Source organism: Lycorma delicatula, chromosome 12, assembly GCF_047948215.1.
Source record: "Lycorma delicatula isolate Av1 chromosome 12, ASM4794821v1, whole genome shotgun sequence".
NCBI classification, from domain to species: domain Eukaryota; kingdom Metazoa; phylum Arthropoda; class Insecta; order Hemiptera; family Fulgoridae; genus Lycorma; species Lycorma delicatula.
In genome coordinates this window covers 1425198-1446949 of record NC_134466.1, presented here as the reverse complement: position 1 = coordinate 1446949, position 21752 = coordinate 1425198, and the positions used below count along the sequence as shown (strand labels likewise).

The following is a 21752-nucleotide window of genomic DNA, read 5'->3' as shown; positions in this document are numbered from 1 at the left end:
GTTTATTTATTTATTATTTTCAGTGTCTGTATTCTTTTGTTTTACGAAAAGTGTAAGCAGTTGTTTTTTGATTATTATTCTGTCCTTACAATCTTTTTAAAATTAAGATTGTTTGTAGAAAAAAAATTTGGTCGATTTCCTTTCTACGTTGACGTATTAATGACTATTTTAGTAATACCGTTGAACTCATCTGTATTTTAACTTCCCGACTAAAATTCTGTCGATGCTGAAACAGCATAGCTATAAACAAATAGTATAACGATTTGGGTTTTGGGGCTTTTGTAGATGCTGAAGTTTGTAAGCGCTATTAGATAAAAAAACTCAAATAGAAATTTCTGGAATTGTATGTTCGTAGCATACCTGTATTTTTATTAATTACTTCAGACAGACTCGGACATAAACACTTGGAAAACGACTCAAAATGTTCTTTATGAGGTATTGATAGGATTAAATTTTTGAAAAACAAAGTCGAGGGAGGGCTAGTTTTCGTTATTTTGAATTTTTATATAGCGATTGTAGAAAATTGAGATTTAGTAGAATGAAAGTACGTATTAAATAAGTTTTAAATCGATCGGTTTAACGGTAGGAATATTCAACATAATTTCTAATCGGATTTTGCCTCCTACCTAGTAAACGAAAACCAGTTTACAAAAAAACAATTAAAAGTTGCTACACAATAGTCGGTTGATTTTTCGTCTCCATTGGACAAGGGAGAATCAAACAATCCATTTTTTCGAATTATTTATTAATATTGCATCAGATTGAACCAACCGATTGAAAAAAAATAATATTCATCGTTTTTTACTTGGGTTTTTTAATCCGTTTTACAGTCTTTATAGGGGATAATACTATTTCGCTATAAAAACATCTATATCTGTTTATAGTTTTCTTCGGGTCATTTTATCAAATAATATCGCAATACTAATTTTACGTAACATTTGCATTCTATTTCTGTTTAACGTACGAGAAAAGATAAAAGATTTACTGAAAGTGAACGCTGCATTTAGGGATGAAAACTTACTTAATCAGGTACGGTTACTTAATTCACAAAACCTCATTAAATCTATTCGGTAGAAGAGAGAGTGTTGAGTGTGTCTACGAGCGAATGTGTTATACGATGTCGATAATTAGACGCAAAAATTATTTTACTATTTAATTTAATTGTATTTTTAAGGGCTCCTTTTTGCATTTTGTTACAGATACATTTATTGATCGGTCAACTTATACTGTACTTTTTAATGTTTGTGGTAGCTTTATATAATAAAATAATAACTAAGGTAATAAATTAATAGTTCAATTTAAAATATTTAATTAATCTATCCGTATACAATCTACCGATTAAAAAAAAAAAGCAAAAAATGTGGCATATTTTATTGTAGTGTTTCTAATTCTGGTGTATATTATTATATTGTTTTTTGGGATAATATTTAGATTTCAAATAAAATAAAAAACAAACGTGTAATATTAAATCGATTTTATTACGAGACCGGTAAAGGATTTTGAAATTTCAAGGAACGATTTATTTAGGTTCAACGGCACAAAACAATCGCGTATTAGTTATAGTTAAACAATCTGTAACCTATGAATTCGTTTCAAAATCAAAAGGCAAATTTATAAATTGACTACGTATATTTCGATAAATGGATTTGCGTTAGTGTAATTTGATACGGTAACGGCATTTTGAGTATAAGTAAACCAATTTCAAATCCTTCTACCTTTCTATTATTTTTTCAAAATTAGACGTTCATAATTAAAATTAATGATTATTAATTTTAATTAAAGATTAAAAAACAGATAACAAACTAGAAAAGTTAGCTCTTATTCCGACTAATGAATATACAAGGATATTTTCACTAAACAATAATACTTATGCGATAAAAATGGTAATTAAAAATTATTATGGAATAAACTGGAAACGGTGTTCATAATTTCCAAAATAATGGATCGTATTTGTTTTCCGATTTAATAAATCAAAAGGATATCTCGATGGTGTGTGACACGACCTGAGTGTCGTCAGTACGAGGAAATCGTACGAATCAATAAATTAATACATACATTTACGTAATAAATATTTTCTAAATAAATAAAATCAAAATATTTCGTATATTCTACTTACATTATTAAAGTCGTGTTTTGCCTGATATCCATTTATAAAATTTTATTTGTCGCTTATTAAAACATTTCATCACAAAACTTTGTTTCACCGCAGTATATCGCATTAATGAAGGAAATACGCTAATGAAAATTAAACATATTAAAAAAAACTTGCAATCCAAAAGCAGCATAATTCAAATTCTTATTTTACTTTATTTTAAATACATAAATTTTAATTTAATCATTTAAAGGCTGTTACCAAAAAAAAAGAAAAAGATTAATTTTAAAATTAATGATTTATCTTTGCTAACTATATACAACTTAATTCTAGTTCTCTCTCTTTAGACAGCATTACGGGCTGATGAAAAAAAAAAATTTTACGGTGACTAATATTTTCATGCCTCACCCTCTAATCGACATGAACAGTGGGGGAGAGAGAGAGAGAGAGAGAGAGAGCGCGCGCGCAGCGGTCACGTACACGCCATTTCTTAAGTTTTTTTCTATAGTATCACTTGTCCTTGAAAGCATTACAAATACTAGCGTCTGTCTTTTTGTTTTAAACTATTGTCAGTTTTAACTGAATTCTTTTTTTTTTACCACAAGCGGCAGTGTAAATATAAAAAGAGAAAACTCTTTTATGTTATAGTCTAAAATAGACTGTAACATATATATAAATATATGTTAAAGTTTTACGGTTGTTTCATCAATTCCTTTATAGATAGATATACATAACTCTTGTACGAACAAATACAAAAAAAATTTCAATAAATAAAACTTTTTTTCAGGCTTAATAGGGAATATAGAATGAGAAATTAAATAGATTCCTGTCTTCACCAAAACACGAATATACATTTTATATACTGATATACCGATTCAAAATGTTTATAATGATCGCCAAATGGTTATCTAATTAATAAACATCATTACTTTCATAGTAAATATTACTCTTAATTAGTAATATTATAGTAGCACATATTTTACATACATCACAGTCATTAGAAAAAATAGAAATAATATGTAAAACAAGAAATTAATGTACGAGTTTTGCGCAAAATCCTTTAAAAAAAAGAATGACAGAATATGAATCGTCAAACTACAACGATCAAATGTGTTGTGTTTACCTTCAAACCGTTTGTAATCTTTGCAACGAATCTTACATGCGTAATAATGTAATAATAATATTGAATACGTAATAAATAATTTGATCAAACCGAGTAATAAACCCACCGGGTCGGTCTAGTGGTGAACGCGTCTTCCCAAGTACTCTCGACTTGGAAGTCGAGAGTTCGAGCGTTCAAATACTAGTAATGGCAGTTAGTTACTTTTATACGGATTTAAATACTAGATCGTGGATACCGGTGTTTTTTGGTGGTTGGATTCGATTAACCACACTTCTCAGGAAAGGTTGAACTGAGACTGTACAAGACTACACTTCATTTACATTCATACATATCATCCTCTGAAGTAATACCTGAACGGTAATTCCCGGAGGCTAAATACGAAAAAGAAAAAAAACTACGTAATAAATAATTTGAACATCTGCCCGAATATTTGTACATCTGAGAAACGTACAATTCACAGAGCTAAACACTGTCGAAACAATTTTACCGAATGCATTTACGGAATTACTCTTGCAGTTCTCACCGATAAATTTATCGACGATGATAAGACAACACTCGCCGATAACTTCTTATCTTGGTTATTATCTGTACTATAAAAATGTACAGAACGGGAACGGAATATCATTTCATCTGTAAGCACACAAAACACACATTGTGAAAGTTATTTTACGATTGCGTGCGTTACATTTTACTTTGGTAATAAAGATGAAGATGATTTTGAGGCCGTTTCTTGAAAGAAAATTACGAACATTCTTACTATCAAGATAACATTCTACGTTATATCTGCGGATTTACAGCAAGACGAGTTGCAATGCGAGAATTGTAGTTCTCAACTTGTACCGGACAACAAAAATCTTAGTTCGTTCACTAGTTTGGTAGACTTTATCGCTGAAGGTAGATCGATTAGGCTCATGAAGGCCTACAGAAGACAGTTAAGTTTACGTGTAAGAGATTTCAGTTACACTGTCTAGAACAGCAACCGATGCGAGTGAACTCGAGCGTGTAACTCAACGACTACCTGAAAAAATAGGCGACTTATAAATTCATACTTTTCAAGGTAATCGATAATATAATTTTTTTAATCGAATACAATCATTTAGCTTAAGAAAAGATTATTACTGCTGTTATATAAAGTCTGAAAGCTTTATCTGTATTTAATTATTCATCTGTACTATCTTTACGTAGTATTCATCGGTATTCGATAAACTACAACGAAAAAGATTTGTGAAGTTATTTACACGGTAAACTACGGTAAGAATTTAATAAATTATTTAAGCGCTTATTTATACGAATAACTAATTCGACGTGAGGTCGACGGATAAATGAATTTAATTACCGGTTTTACTAAATATTTAAAACGTAAATATATTACACAAACGGAAGTTTAGAAACCGTACGAAAATTAATACTCGTAAATAACGGGATTCTAATAAAACCTGATCGGTTGTTGTCTGATTAGACGTAAGAGAACGGGGGAAACTATGTACAGGACCAGATTTACAATTCTCGGCCAGCAATCCATATATATACGGTATATATCAATGATTACAATAAAGTAAGTAGGGGAATAAGCAGAATCGGTGGAATAGATGAGGAAGCGGCGTGACATACAAAGCGCTATTATCGTAATTATAAAACGCTCACCTCACCTCGGAACAAAACAACGTAATTACTCGTAGTAATTTTGGCGGTTTTTTTAACAATGACATAATATTATGTAGGGACAGAGTCTGCTGTTCTCCGACGACGTATTACTCCGTAGTAACCTCCAGAAAAATCAACTCGCGCAGTGAAAACGAAACAATAATAACTCTTGGAATGTTTGTCGATCGGTGTTGAACTTTAGGTACGTCTGAAACGCGCAAAAGAATTCCAAAATATGTTTTATTAACCGTCTAACAACTAATTTTATTCCTGTTCAGAGGAACGGCGATCCAAATCCGGCCATTTATCGAGCGATAACTTTCGATCAAAATTATTTTTAAATTTAAAAAATACGTTCTTTTACATAAACAGAATCAGAAAATGACTTCGGGAAATAAATATTAGTTACCTACTGTATTTTTTTTTTTTATATATAAAGTTTCATTCTTTTCGTAATATCTGTTATTACGGAAACAATGAAACTATTTTTTTAAATTCTTTTAAAATAATAGCTATACTTACTGTTTAGGAAAGGTAGAATCTCAGTTACCAAGTATTGACTTAAGGTTGCTGTTGCGATCATAATAATGAAAAAGATTTTCTTACTCGGCTTATAAAGATGTTTTTTTTCTTATTAGAAGTAAATATAACCGACAGAAACAGCTATCACTATAATAACCGTCGGTAGCCAAAAGGTCAACGACCCGAAACATAAAAATCGGGTGATGAGAAAATTTTAATTATATTATTAACATTTTAAAATCCGTCCAAGTTTTACAAAGGCGTAAAGTCGAATCGGGTTAAAAAGAACACTAAAACGTAATTATTTTTCTTTGTTTAGTTTTCCTTTAATTTTTACGCGATTCAATAACGTAATGAAACCGCATAGGTAAGCAGAAAAACAACCAGAAAATAAAACATAACAACCTTGTTATTTTATCATCATTATGGGGCGAGTTTTTAAGCTTTAAAAACATTGGAAAATATGTACGGCGACACTCGACTGTTACAAAATGTAAAATTATAATAAACGATAATTAATTACTAATATAAAACAACGACAAAATTAATAACTAATAATGTTATTATTTATCGAAGTCTATTTAAACAAATTATACTTTTCTATTAAGTAGCGGTCACAATACACGGTTTTCTCTTTAGTCGGCAATTAAACGGAAACATTTTTAAACAAACGGCTGTATTACGTATCGATTAATAAAAAATTGTACCGTTAATGAAAATGGACAAACGTTTCCTATCGCTCGAATAAAGGAAATGATTTTAATAAACTTAAAGGGTGAAGTAATCCCGACCTCGATTCTATCTTACGAGATAAAATGTTTAATCCTTAGACTTTTTTTTTTGTCTTCAGTCATTTGACTGGTTTGATGCAGCTCTCCAAGATTCCCTAACTAGTGCTAGTCGTTTCATTTCAGTATACCCTCTACATCCTACATCCCTAACAATTTGTTTTACATATTCATAAACGTGGCCTGCCTACACAATTTTTTCCTTCTACCTGTCTTTCCAATATTAAAGCTTTAGACTGTTTTTAGCTGATTTCGCTTTCTACTCGAATCTTCCTAAAACCAAATTACACTTAAAAGCTGCGATTTTAGATTTACATTATAATTATTACTTTAATAGTTTTTATTTCGCGTTACGTATTTGGGTTTTTTTACTCTTTCCTAAAGATTTTTTTTTATTCCTAATAGCATTTACTAACTACGATGTATAATTATTTTATGTACTTGAAATAAATATAAGATATTTTTTTAATTTATACATATAAAACAGAACATTTTGCAGCCTTCCTGTTTTGCAAGTCCAAGTCGAGTTGTGTACGCTGTAAACTTCATTAATATCATTTATTCCTCGATCATAAAAAAAGTTTACTATTCGCTCGTATCGACTGGATTAATGTTCATGAATTTCTAAATAACGTATCGTTTTGCGATTTTTTAATGCTCGGGATATCTGATCGACATTTTGAAAAGAAAAGAATACAAAGTGAAGGTATATTATAATAACGCGATGAAAATTACACGAATATTATAATAACGCAAAAAAATATGTACTACGTATGTGAAAAAGATGACGGTAGGAGAGTACAGTATAGACTTAATATCTTGTTCTATGACAAACTCTGTGTTATGTAACGGTAAGTAGATCTTTTTCACGTTAAATTTTCCGCATCACGGCAAATAACAAATTCAAACTCCGCTTTTAATTAATTACCGTTTTTAATTTTTACGGTATTTTGTACATTAATAACACAAACGTTTTACGAAAGTAAATTTTTTCACGTTCTACTCTACCTCACGCGTATATATCGCAACACCTACTCTTACCTAAACCGGCGTCTTAATAGAAATAACAAATACAAAGAAATTAATGATAAAATTCTAACAAGCGTCAGCTACAATTTTGTGGAACGTGTTTACCCTAACGCCTCCGATAAAGTTTCTCGAGTTTTCGCGCCATTTATATCAGAATGACATCGGGGTTTTTATCGTTACTCTGAAACAATTTGATGATAATCGTAAGAAAATACGGTTATAAAAAAAAAAATAATATCTCCACATCATCTATCTAAAAAATGTAATTTACCGATTAGACATTTTTCCACTAAAAGGAGAAAACTATAATCGGGAATTTCCTTTACGGAATAAAAAATTTAAGTTTAATGAAGAGAAGGCTTGAAAGTTTATTGAAAAATACATACGGGATTGAGAATTTAACTTTTAAAATATATATTAGCTATTCTTATTATCAGAATTTTGTTTTTAACTAATAATCGATATCGAGTTTTAGTTAAGAACAGTGTACTACACTATTTTTATAACTTTCAAAGTAATCTTTCAGCTATTTTTAGAGTAGAGTTTTTAAGTAGAGTTAGCAATTTAGCAGTTTACTAAGTCACTGTGATCGCTATTATTATGTCAGTTTGATACTCCTTAAAATTTGTCGATCGTAATAACAACTTGCTACTACTACGCTTTCTTAATATGTTACTTCAGTTTCGTGTAAGAATTTGTGTGTGTGCGCGCGCGTGTGTGCATATTACCTCGGTTAAACTTTTAAGTGTGCACCTTTCTTTCTTTTTTTTTGCTGTTTAGCCTCCGGTAACTACCGTTTAGATAATTCTTCAGAGGATGAATGAGGATATGTACGAGTGTGAATGAAGTGTAGTCTTGAACATTCTCAGTTCGACCGTACCCGAGATGTGTGGTTAATTGAAACCCGACCGCCAAAGAACACCGGTATCCACGATCTAGTATTCAAGTCCGTGTAAAAATAGCCGGCTTTACTAGGACTTGAACGCTGGAACTCTCGACTTCCAAATCTGCTGATTTGGGAAGACGCGTTCACCACTAGACCGACCCGGTGGGTCGATTTAAGTGTGCACCTAAATTCACATAAAGTTTGCAAGTCGCTAGATTTAATATATACTGTAAAAAGACGGTTTTAGTTATATCTTGAATTATAAAATTTCACTCTTCTGCGGAAGTACGAAAACGAGTAAGGTAAAGGACCTCGTTTGAAAAGTTACACGATGGAGACGCGATTAACACCATATACGACCTCCTTTGCTTCCCTTACTTGTGTATTATATTAGGTTACTTTTGATACATTTGATCGGGGAAAGAAATAATACGTGCGGTTTAAATTTAACCGGTCCAAGCCAGAATCAAATACGCTACCTTTAAAATAACCGATACTTTTTAACGCTTAGCGTTATCGGTTAATGGATTTTTATAAATATCAATTAGCTTATAAAACGCTTCCTCGACTTATAAAAAATAAGAAAAAAGTCTTTTAATTTTTTTTTAAATAGCCATTTCTGACTAAAATAGCCGATGTTCGGAAAATGTTAGGTCTAAAAGCGCCTAAATTTGGCTAGGAAAACGAGAAAGATTAGTTAATAGGGCGTATTTTTAGAATATTTTTTGCGTATTTCACACGAAAAATCAAGTAACCTTCAAATATCGGTAGAAAAGGGGTTTTCTTCTTTTTTCCTACTGCGATTAAATAAGAACCGCTATGAAAAGTACAAATTCAACAAAATACAGGATTACGATCACAACATATTAAGATAGCCGCCGTATCGCTCGACCCGATTAAATAAAGTCAAGTTGCCGAATAATATGTATCGGGTCAGAAAAATATAATTAAAGAAACATCTGAGAAAATATTTTCTGTACTGCCGGCTTAATTTTGTTAACAGTTATGCGAGCACGTCTTAAAAACGAAACAGAATTATTATGAAACACACCCGAAACGATTTACCGATAAGTAATCGGACTGCACACCAAGAGCTCCATCGTCACTCCCCACTCTGAACAGTATTGACATAGTAATAAATAATATTGCGTTACGTCGATGATGTAATTCGTGGTATGTTTTTGATAACAACGGGGTTTGTTGAATTATTCTAGCCGTATTGCGACATCGACTAAACTGTTGGTTCTCAAACAACGTTGTTTCTGCGACCTTGACCGAAAACACAATATATAATATATAATATAATATTAGATTATAAACCATTTAAAATAAAATGTTGTAATTAGAACTTAGCAGTTTTGTATATTTAGTAACTTCATTTTAGTGTTACTGGTTATTTGGTGCTCTGAGTTACCAGTTAAATTAAGTGTTCATGAATACATAGGTTTATAAATGCCCGGTTTATGAACTGAGCATATATAACTTTGAAGTTATATATTAACTATGAAGTATTATTTGATTTTAAAGCATTTCCAAGCTATTGCACCTGGAGTATACCTGAAAATATTCGTATATTGTTTTTCATCCGCTTAGAATCGTTGCATTTGTTACCTTGTCTGACCAACGTATTTTTAGAAGAAACCTGTAAGACGAACATCTCAAAGGTTTCAAGTTTTTTAATAGATGCCTCATTGATTCTACTAGATACAAGAGAATAGAGATTATATAACATCTGAGCATTCTTGTACGCAAGCCAATAAAAGGTCTGGTGACACAAGTACGTCAGAAGAAGGCTGATTTGGTCTTCACAAGTCTGCACTTAATTTCCAACTTGTGAACCCACCTTCATCAATACTACTCTTAAAATACATGTTTTTCATCCTTTATATAAATCCGATCAACCCAAGTACAGAATTAATAAAATAAAAAAATAGGATGACGCATACCTTATTCCATAATCCAAGCAAGAGCACTTTCACGAGTACCTCGCATCATCAGTTGCTGTATAATTTTTCAAATCTTTCGTTGCAAATTGCTCATTAAAATTAGAAGTGAGATTTAAAATTGTTAAAAAGATCCTTTTCCAATTAAATCAAAACAGAAATAAAACTATTTTTTTTTTATATTCAAAATTTTAAATCTTATACAAAATATGAAGTCATTAATAAAAAAATCAAATTAAAAGTAAAAATTAAAATCAATAACAAAAATAAAAATAAAATCAATAGAACTGTCTACTAAAGTAAATAAAGTTATATAACTGTCCACAGTTGAAATATTATGAATTACCAATGTCTACAGAAGTGCTGCTACCTACAGCAGCTTCTATGATTGTGTAATCCTCATATTCTATATGTAGGTTGATCAAATAAATTAATTTTTTTATTTATAAATGTAAAATCTTTCTAAAATGTCAAAAACCTTATTTGTATTAATATTGTATTTTTTAATTTCCAGTATTTCTAATATTTGTATGCATATCAGACATGGAATGTCTATTATTAATAAGATTATCAGAAACGTTAAACCTAATTTTATAATATCTAAAGTGTTCATCAAATCTAGTTTTAAAGGATCTAGTGGTTTTACCTATATAAATATGGTCATAATCATTGCATTTTATTTTTAAACAAATTGTTTAAATCATATGAAGCAATACGTGTATTATTTTTTAAATGTTTTATTAAATGGTTTTTTGTCTGATATGCAGGTTTAACCAGATTTTTATTGTAAACCCTTATGTTTTCAACAATATTATCAGTATATTTTAAATATACATTGTCATATTCTGTGTGTTTATCTGTATTAAATATGTATAATTGTTAATTTTTGACATTGCTTTTTGTATATATTATCTACTAAACATTCATTATAACCATTATATTTAGCAATTTGTTTTATAATATCTATTTATTTATTTTATTTATTATTTCCATTATACTTGTGTAATTGATAGCTTTTATATAACCATGTTCATATAAGTATTAATTTTTGTGACCACAGATGATTTGCATATTTATGTTTGTTGGTTGGTTGTGAGTTTCCTATGTACTGAAGTTATGAATCGATTATTTTTATTCCTATTATCTATTTCGATACAGTCATCTTAAGTGATTTATTCTCCTATTTTTATCAATTTCAAAAGTAAATTTCAATTCATTATGGTAAGAATTTAACTTGTTCAAAATTATTAAATGTTCATTTTATATAATGAATAATAACAATAATATTATCAATAAATAAATGGTCTTCATGATTTTGTATTAATTTATTTATTATGTTGATTGTTTCATCTATGGGTATGCTAGGGTACATGTTAACTTATGTCTTCCTGGTGTTATCCCCAATTTTTAAATCTTTTAACTTATTTACAGTTTGTAAATGAATATAAAGAATGGATACAAAGAAAATTTAAATTCATTTTGATTCTAAGTATTTTATCTATTTTTGGGGATGATGTAAGAAGGGGCAGTTGTGAAATTAATTAAAGGTCGCATAGGCATATCAGGTTATGTATTTTTGGTAGTACAGATAATACTTTATATTTTTCTTCAGAATTTTCATCCTGTATAGCTTCAAACTTGCTTGTAAAATGATTCCGCACACCTGATATTTACTGATGACCGTGAATTTAGTCTTTTGATGTTTTAGACTTAACATGCCATAAAAACTTGATATCAAGTATTTACAAATATGCTGCACATATTATTTATTTTTTAATTTTACCATTTTTTAACAGTTCCATAAGTGATTACTTTTTAAAATTGTGTTATCTCAATCATGCATCTTTTACATCTATTTTAATTATTGGTACTTGTGTATTAACGCCACCGCAGCTACAAATTTATTTAAAAACAAAGTAGTCAATCGGATTTTGGTGGAAAATGAACAGTCTCTTATATTAATTATATAATAAATAGTTATTTATATTTATTTTATAAATATAATTTTACCAAACTTAACCTACGCTCACTTCGCTCGCTAACCTTGACTAATTAACACCGTAATTTGAGTATTTATTTAATAAATTCAGTAATTATTGCAATTAATTATTTAAATAATCAAAACACTCCTGTTAATTAGTCAAGGTTAGCGAGCGTAGGTTAAGGTTTAAATTATATTTATAAAATAAATATAAATGACCATTTATTAAAATTAATAAAGACTGTTTTGATGAATCTATGTTAAACTCTATATTGGCCCATTTTCCACCAAAATACGATAAAAAATCTGTAGCTGCAGTGGTGTTAATACGTAAGTACCTAATTATCTTTTCATTTAGGTGAGGTTCCTTTTATAACTCGACTTTTGTTACTTTCTATTCTTGTATCCTTCAAGAGGCTGAATAAAATTGTCTGAGTACTTTACTTTTAATTTGTAGTACTTCATTTTTTAATTTTAAAGTAAGTAAAAAGTATCTTTAATCAGTAAGATTTTGAAAGTTGTCTGTAGTCTTAAAAATATACGTAAAGATGTAATATTCCATTTAACCAACCGTAAATGTATTTATTTTTAAAAAATAATTTTTTAATTGTAATATTTTAAGAGATAATTTTCAATTTCCTTTTTGTAATCTGTGAAAATTATTTACAGGTGCTAAGCAAATGTCCTGAAACTTTTATCTCATAATACCGATGACACATTTTCCAAAAGTACTTTCTTATTCGGTGTAGTCTCATTCATTATTTTAGATAAATCCCTCCTGTACTGTGAAAAAACAGGATTCTGTCTGTATCATTATAAAAATTAAATGCGAATGCTAGTTTACATGTGCTGTAGCCACACTGATTTTAAACTGTGTACAAAATTGATTGTTTTACAACAAAACTTACTGTATTGTTATATCAAATATTTTTTTATTATATCAAGCTATCTGTTTCAGCTTTCTATTCTGGCTCTGTTGAACCGTTAAGCACCAGATTTATCAGAAGTAACATACAGACTTGCTTTTTTTGAAAATAATGGAGTTCACTATGCTGTCAGTTCTTGTAATTACAGATTTGGAGAAAAGGTTTAACCGATGAGGGAAAATCACGAAAGTGCTATTAGGAAAAAAATAAGCATAAGGTAAGAAGCATTATCGAATTTTGTACTGTTGTTGGTAAATGGTTTTTATACTTTTCATATTAAGATTCATATTATTTTTCTATACCGTTACATTTTATTTAAAATTCTAATAACATAAAAAGCACCTAGTACATAATATAGAGTTGCATACCTTAATTTTATCATGAAAGTGCTTTCATAGGATTCTCTATCCTCAGTCAGTCACTTTGTGTTTGACACAAAGTAATGCCATACACTGATTTACTTTCAAAATCCTGTAAGTATATTTCTGATAGTGGAAATCTCATGGGTAAAGTATCTTTTTTGGATGTAAAATATATATAACCTGATAATAAATAATGCACATATAATATTATTAAATAAATTAAATTTTAAATTCCCTATTCAATTGGATAATATAATAGAATGTTAAATTATTTAGGTGTCAATATTGAAATAAACAAGGACAGCCAGATTGAAACATCATTCTAATTGAAAACCTACATCTAATAATATAATAATTCATAAAAAATCAAATTATCGTTTGTCTCATAAAATTAACACTTGTACAGATACAATTAATACAGCGATCCAATACACACGTAATAACAAAGAAATGTTAAGTAACAAAGTAAACATAAAACATATAGCGGTTGAAAATGAATATGATACTACTTTACCTATGATACTTTGTAAAACTACCTTATAAACAATACATAAGACGACACAATAAAGTGAAATCATATACATAAAGTATTTATACATTAATTATATATCATTGAAAACTACTAAAACTTACAGTAAAGAAATATTTAAACCAGCACGCAAACCTGAACCCACTGGGTTGGTGGTCTAGTGGTGAATGTCTTCCCAAATCAGCTGATTTGGAAGTTGAGAGTTACAGCGTTCAGGTCTTAGTAGTCAGTTATTTTTACACGGATTTGAATACTAGATTGTAGATACCGGTCTTCTTTGGTGGTCGGGATTCAATTAACCACACATCTCAGGAATGTTTGAATTTAGAATGTACAAGACTACACTTCATTTACACTCATACATATCATTGTCATTCATCCTCTGAAGTATTATCTAAACGGTAGTTACCAGAGGCTAAACAGGAAAAAGAAAAAAAGCACGCAAACTTAATAAACCGTATAATTAGATATTTAAGAAACCCAAAATAATAATAATAATAAAATCAAAAACAATTTGTGTGGGATTTATAAAATTCAATGTAAATGATTGTGATATTCATAAAGGAAAAACAATAGAGCCTTTAAAACTAATTTCTTTAACATTATAGAAATAAAAAAATAATTAGTTTTTTATAATATGGCAAACCATCTGATAAACAATAAACATAATATTTCCGATATAAATACAAATTTTGAAATATTAGAAATTAGTAAAGATGACATAAAATTAATTATTAGAAAAATATTACTTTATACTCTTATAAAAACAATGAAGCAGCACAGCACCCATGTAATAGATTAATATGCAATTTTCATTATAATATTATAGTATATCTTTATTTAATATGCAGTTTAATTAAATAGATTCATCATGACTGAGGATACGGAATCCTGTGAAAGTACTTTGATGATAAAATTATTGTAAAATGGCTACGTGATTTTTATATTAATAGAGTTTAATTTGAGTTTGTAAAACAAAATTCTGTATAATGTTAGTAAGAAGATATAACAAATAAGAAAAATTTATCTGTTAAAAAAAATGTTTTAGGAGATTTATTATCTAGGAATTCCCACATCGGGTATCTATTACATCTCCATCTGGTATCAGGTTACCTTATTCTGGATACCTTAATTATATTCAATCGGCTGCACCTTTACACAATATTCTCCCAAGTAAAAACAAGTAATAGGGGCTGAGGAGGCACAGATCGGGATCTACTTTAATAAGTTGGCTCTCAAAAGTCATTTTGTCTATATTCTGACCCCCATAGGGGAAGACACCTACCTGTCTTGTGGTGATTTTGGTTGCCATACCAACCCTCTATTCATAGCCATGATGGGCTTTACTGGAGGTTGTCTTTTAGACCCTCTAGCTTGATAACACAAGTCATCAGTTCGGTTTCTGTCATGCCATCGTTTGAAATGTCTCGGCAGATATTTTTAACAGCTATCAGATTTGCAGAATTATTAACTGATTCGCAGAAGCACAATCGCTGCACCTTCCTTTAACACTGAAGGTTTTACACGTAAAGGTTTTTATCTACAGTTTGCCAGAGTTGAAAACATTATAGCTGGGGTCAGCTTGGTGTTTTAACATAGTCATTAAAAAGCTGTTTTGGTTTGATAGCAGATGATAAAAATCCCTTCAGTGATCGGTCACCAACATATTGAACCGAAAAACTATTCCGGAGGATGAAGAGCATCCTGGCAATCATACTTTACAGTGGTCTCTGTTAACTATATTTTTGTCTTTCATGTACAACACACACACACACATACACTTTTTTCTCTTCAAAAATCAAAATTACCATTTATAATACTTTTAAAAAGGTAAGTTCATTATAAATATTTCATGGTTGTAACATTAAAGAGTAAACAGTTTTTTGATATCTTTTCAGTATTACTGAATGTTATAACATATATTAGAGACTAATAATTAAGATACATTATTTATGTAAAATGATTTAGCTTGTTATTTCACTGCTTATTATTTTATCAAAAATCGTTTTTCGAAGCAATGCTTCTTAATGCAGGCTTTAGGGAGTCAACTGAGAAAAAAAACGAGTTTATGTTAAATATTACTAAAAATATATTAAATTGCTATAAAAAAATCTCTACAATATCTTTTTTTTATATAAAGCCCTGTAGTTTTGTTATTGCTGACTTTGCAGGTATTACTCATTCAGGATATTGTAACAATAAAAATGAGTTGTTAGTTTTGAAGAACCAGTTGATGCAGAAGTAAGTAGTATTTTCAGTCAGAAATACTGTTAAGATGAAGAATCAATTCATATGAAGTAATTCGGCCAAAATATTTTTGGTTGCTTCATCATTTTTTATTTTATTTCTTTTATAAGTTATTCCCTAATATATTGGCCACTGCTTGTGAGCAGTGGCCATGCTTGTTTAGCCATACATACTTGTTTTTGGCTGTGCAGACATTAGCATAAACTTTAATGTGTTTTTAGACTGGATTATGCCAAAACATTGCAACATATAAACATTTCTTTTTCATAAATTTCTCCTCTTTAATTTGGGTCCTTTATATTAAAACCCCTTAAGTAAAAATGACCACCAAAATTTGATATCAAATAATAATAAATCCTGTTTTACAGTTTAAATTCGCAATGAAGGTTTTGAAATATCGAATTGATTTTTTTTATTATGTTAGCTGTCATACTCACCATAGCTAGAGTAAAAACATTGATAAGTGTTCCCTTCTTTTTTTTATTATTTTTTTTAAATTCAAACTTTTAAATCTATTGAAAGTTTGAGGTTTTTTATCTCTGGTGGGGGGCTTGGGACAAAAATCTAATTTTACCACGTAATATGATGCATCTACGCAATAGCAAACTACAGTAAAAATTTCAATATTTGATTCTGAACAGAGTAAATGAATTTTCAAAATATGCATAAATCATGTGCATTTACGCCATTATTAACCGTCAGAGTTATTTTACAGAGTTATTTTATTTTACAGAGTTAAATCATAGAACACTTTATTTTGTCTACAATATATCTAATTTAACTAATAAAAATGAAAAGTTAATTAACCAAATAAAAACTAAATTTAAATACAGTTATACTTAAATTTAAGTACAGTTTGAAAAAATTAAAACTATTTTTAAAAGTTTGAAAGGAATTAAGAATAAGTATAGCGAAACTACCAGTAAAATACTGGAAAATGTGGGCAAGATTTTGGAAATCACCTGTGAATTATCTATTAATTTTGTAATTTGGTTTGGGGTTTACCAAGAAAAAATCTTTAACCAATAACTTGAGCGTGCATCATTCACATGACTGTGAAGTTAGCTCTCAGATACTGCCACCCAAAAGCAGCAATGTGTCGAGAGAAAATGTGCCTGTTCGTTTAATATCATTTGTTCTTTAGACAATTTTTCTTCCAGTTTTAGATTTTTTTTAGTCAGTCAGGCTAAAGTTAAAAGTTTTACTAAAACCTAAATTAAATTATAAACTGTGTAAAATAAAATACTGTAATTAAAACCTAGCGGTTTTATTTTTAGTTACTTTATCTTAGTATTACTGGTTATTTGGAGCTTCCAAGTTACCAGTTTGTGCGACTACAAAATACCCATTTTATGGACTGAGCGTTTTAGTTGTTTTAAATAACATGTGAAGTATTATTTGATTTTAAAGAATTTCCAAGCTATTCCACAGTTAATGTTATCGTAAATGTGGTCACTGTAAATTTAAATGAAATTAGGTCAAATGAATATTACATATTTCTTTAAATCATTTTGAGAGCCTTGCAAGAAATTTTAGCTTGATATCTGGTAACAAATTATGAGCACATGAAATTGAGAATTTTTTGTTTTTCGAAAGTCTTAAAATAAGAGTATTAAAGTGTTGATATATTTTTTAATATGACAATTAGTCAGTATTGTTAGTAAAAGTAGTGATTGTTGGGTTTACGAACTACAATAAATTTAAATAATGTTTCAACACTTATAATTTGATTTTGGTGAAAACTTTCAATGCCAATAATGAGAACGGATTTTGATTGTTTGTGATGTTCTGATATGTGAACGCATTCTTAATAATGTAAGTAAATGGATAAATCTCAGAGAGATGCCAGCTCTCTGAGAATGTCCTTACATTCCCTTACTCGCAGATTTTGTCCCTTCTTTTGATATTGACCTCAATACCTGTCACACTGTTCAACATATTTTCCTCTTCTTGTCTCTTTAATATATGTTGCTGTTTCATCTTGTCCAAAATACTTCTAGTTTTAATTTCAGTTTAGTTCAACAAAATATTACAGTAATACCTCCAAAGACCGCATTTACATTACATGTAAATCTCCATTACATTTGCCATCCTTTCCTTACACTTGCACTCTGGTGTACAGTTTATATTCTGCTTTTGAATTCTTTACGACTTTTGTTCTTCAAAGAGAACAAACTGATATGCTTCACTAGTGTCATCTGGTGTTGATTCAACATATGATATCCTCTGTAAATTTCTTGTCATGCTCTCTCCAATAAAAAGTAAAAAATGCTAGTTTTGAACACCATTCTTCAACATCTCATCATAAAAATCATTGTTTTTCTGCTTTTCATGAACCGTGATTGATTTAATGTTTAGCCCCTTTATGGATAGTCCATCATCGATTCCACCATTTTTTCAATCGTTTAAACTTGCAGTCTTCACCATTCTGAACTAACTTATTTTTATTTGCTGGAGGGGGTAGATAGGCATTTTGAATGTCATATGTCAGTTTTATATATTATATTTTAGCTATTACGGTAGAGATAATAATTTTAGTAGCTTACGTCCTTTTTTTTTTTTTTATAAAATTAATGTAATTACTACTATTAATTACATTAATCGGTTGCTATTTTAGACACTTATTATTGAATGGGCTGAAAAATTTAAAAAGGATGAAAAATTTCATCCTTTCTTGAGATTATTTCTTTATGTTACTGCTGGTGCAAAACTATGGAAGTTTATTAAGGATGACAAGAAATTTGCTCTTGTAGTAAGTACTTGAGGGTTACATACCCTCAAAGGTATTATCTTACTAATTTTAATTTTTAGTTATTTAAAAACATAGAACTTAATTTTTATTTAACTGTGGATAGACCTATAAAAATAAAAACAACTTTGTGAGAAATGCAAAAATGAGTAAACTTGCAGAGAATTATTTTTCATGTAATTATCAGAATGGATTCAGGATATTTGTTGTTACAATAATTCTGTATTAAGCAATGACAGGGACAATGTATGTAATGAACTATTTCTTTAGATTGTCATGTAGATACTTTTTTTTTTTAACCTCCAGGACCGCTGTTAGGTATTACTTCAGAGATGAGATGAATGACAATTTTTGTAGCTAGGTATTATTAATACAGAGATGAGATGAATGACAATTTTTGTAGCGTTTGAAAATGTCATTCCCTACCAGGATTCGAGCCCGGACCTCTGAATGAAGGGCCGAGGCGCTACCACTTGCGCCACATAAGCTGGTACTTCTTAATTTATCTGAACATAACTGACAAGACCATCAGAGGAAGTTCTTTAAAATAGAATTTAGGTCTGATTGATGAGGAATATGATGTGAACATACATATTCATATTTTTTTTTACCACTTAGTATCAAAATTATAACAGCTCTTCTTTCTTTGGCTAAACTATAGCAACATATTCATATCGATTTATTAGATTTACAAATAGTAAAATATTTGTACCTACTTTGAACCTACTTGTACCAAATGAAAAGTTTATCTTTTTTAACTAATAAAAGTCTGAAATCAACAAAAAAAACTTTTTTTGACTTAAAAAAAAATTAAATTAAATTAAATTTCAGTTAAAAAAGATAAACTTTTCATTTGGTACAAGTAGGTACAAATATTTTACTATTTGTAAATCTAATAAATCGATATGAATATGTTGCTATAGTTTAGCCAAAGAAAGAAGAGCTGTTATAATTTTGATACTAAGTGGTAAAAAAAAATAATGTCCATGATATGAAACCTATCACATTTTATACTGTTTTAATGAAACTAATTTAAACAGCAAGGAATGAATTATGTAAAACTTGTTGAAATAATTCATAGAAAAACATTGGAATACTTGATTCTCGTCCCTTTTAAATCTTTACATTTCCTATATGAAATTTCAGATCTTTATAACTTTTACATCTTGAAATTAATATTTTATAAATGTAATATTAAGTTGTTTCAGCGATTACCTTGAAGATAAATTGGACTTATAAAAACATAAAGTAATAGCTGTGTATTTATTGTCTCAAAACCTTTCTCTTTTACTTTTTTGAAATTTTACTTTTCTTGGTATATGCAATTTCTGAGCTGTATTACTTCCGCCAAAGTATTCTACAAAATACCTAGATAATTTACGTTAAAATCTGGAATTCTATTTGTTTATATCATAACAATTATTTAAGGAAATTTGCGTTTTGTGATTGAATTAATTACAATATCATCAAAAGGCTTTTATACCTGTTCTGCCTGTTAGACTCTTGACCTTCTGAATTTGCATCTTCCACTACGTTTGAGTAATCAAGGATGGTTAAAGGTCAATCTACACGTGGAACATGTAATTATAAAACTGGTTTATTTATCCATCCTTAAAAATGTTAGAACAGCAAATTTTTTTTTTTTTGTATTTCCATCTTATGAAATTCAACTGTCTACAGCAGATTAAGCAGTTATTCTAATGAGTGTAGTTTATTGCATGGCTATTTTCTTTTGTAAATTAATGTTGATGTTACAAATTCTCAAGAGTCATCCAAAATAAAATATCGAATGTTTATACATTTAGTTATTGTTGTATTACAGCGATGTTTGTGATATTATTATATTATATATATATTATATATTATATTATATTATATATTTGTGATATTATTCTTTCAGAAAATAAACATTTTGTATAAAGCAAAAATTATTGGATCAAAAGTATTTTCTTTGCTGTTTTGAACCAAACTTAAAGCACATGACTAAGTGCAACAATAAATCTATTTGTTTATAATTAAATTTCTATAATGAAGGTAATATTGCAATTAATAATATTGTTGAACGATGCACTTCGAGAAAATAATTACCTTTAAGTCATACTTTACTACAAAGACCTCATTCATTTTGAGAAAATCATTGCTATTCATTAAATATTATCATTGTATCAGTTATTTTTAGTACACATAGTTTTTAGAATTATTAGCTAACTCGTATAGAAAAATTGTAGAAAATAATACTACGGCTATTCAAAAATTTGCTGTTCCAACATTTTTTTTAAATAGGATGGATAAATATAAACTGGTTGCCATAATTACATGTTGCATGCGTAGATTGGCCTTTAAGCATCCTTGATTACTCAAACCTAGTGGAAGATGCAAATTCAGAAGGTCAAGAAACTGACAGGCAGAACAGGTATAAAAGCCTTTTGATGATATTGTCACGTATAATTGAAGAAAAAATAAAAATATGTTAAACTATGTTCGTATTTTCTGTAGACTAATCCTAAGACTTTGTAGAAAAAAAAAAGTTTATTGGTCTATTATGTTTTTTATTATCCAATGTAGATATAATTTATTAATGTAAAATGCTGCACTGCTTCAAATTGAATATATTTCTGAAAATTCTAAAATTACTTGTGCAATTTTTTTTATCACCGATCATTTAATACAATTTGTTACTTTTCATATGTTCTGGATATTGTTATTAAAATGTAACTTCTTAACTAAATACTTAATTTTTAGTTTATCTGTTCTTTAATGTTATCGCTTAAAATTCCTTGTACTTTTGGGTCAAACAGAAATAAATGGCACCTGACATTAACGAGCTAAGAATTTCCTTTTTGTTTTGAAATATTTTCTAATCGATTCTACATTATCTACATTATTTTAATTAATTTTAGTAGTTTTATAATAAATCTTTATTTCATTAGT

At 29.0% G+C, this 21752-nt stretch overlaps 1 long non-coding RNA gene across 3 annotated transcripts in view; it reads left to right on the top strand.

Moving 5' to 3' along the window:
* The window catches only part of LOC142333114 (uncharacterized), a 120973-nt gene that overhangs the window by 92858 nt on the left and 6363 nt on the right, over positions 1–21752 (top strand). For all 3 annotated transcript variants that reach the window (XR_012758529.1, XR_012758528.1, XR_012758530.1), the window contains one exon: positions 12967–13151. This is a non-coding gene — a long non-coding RNA (uncharacterized LOC142333114). The remainder of the gene's footprint in view (positions 1–12966; positions 13152–21752) is intronic.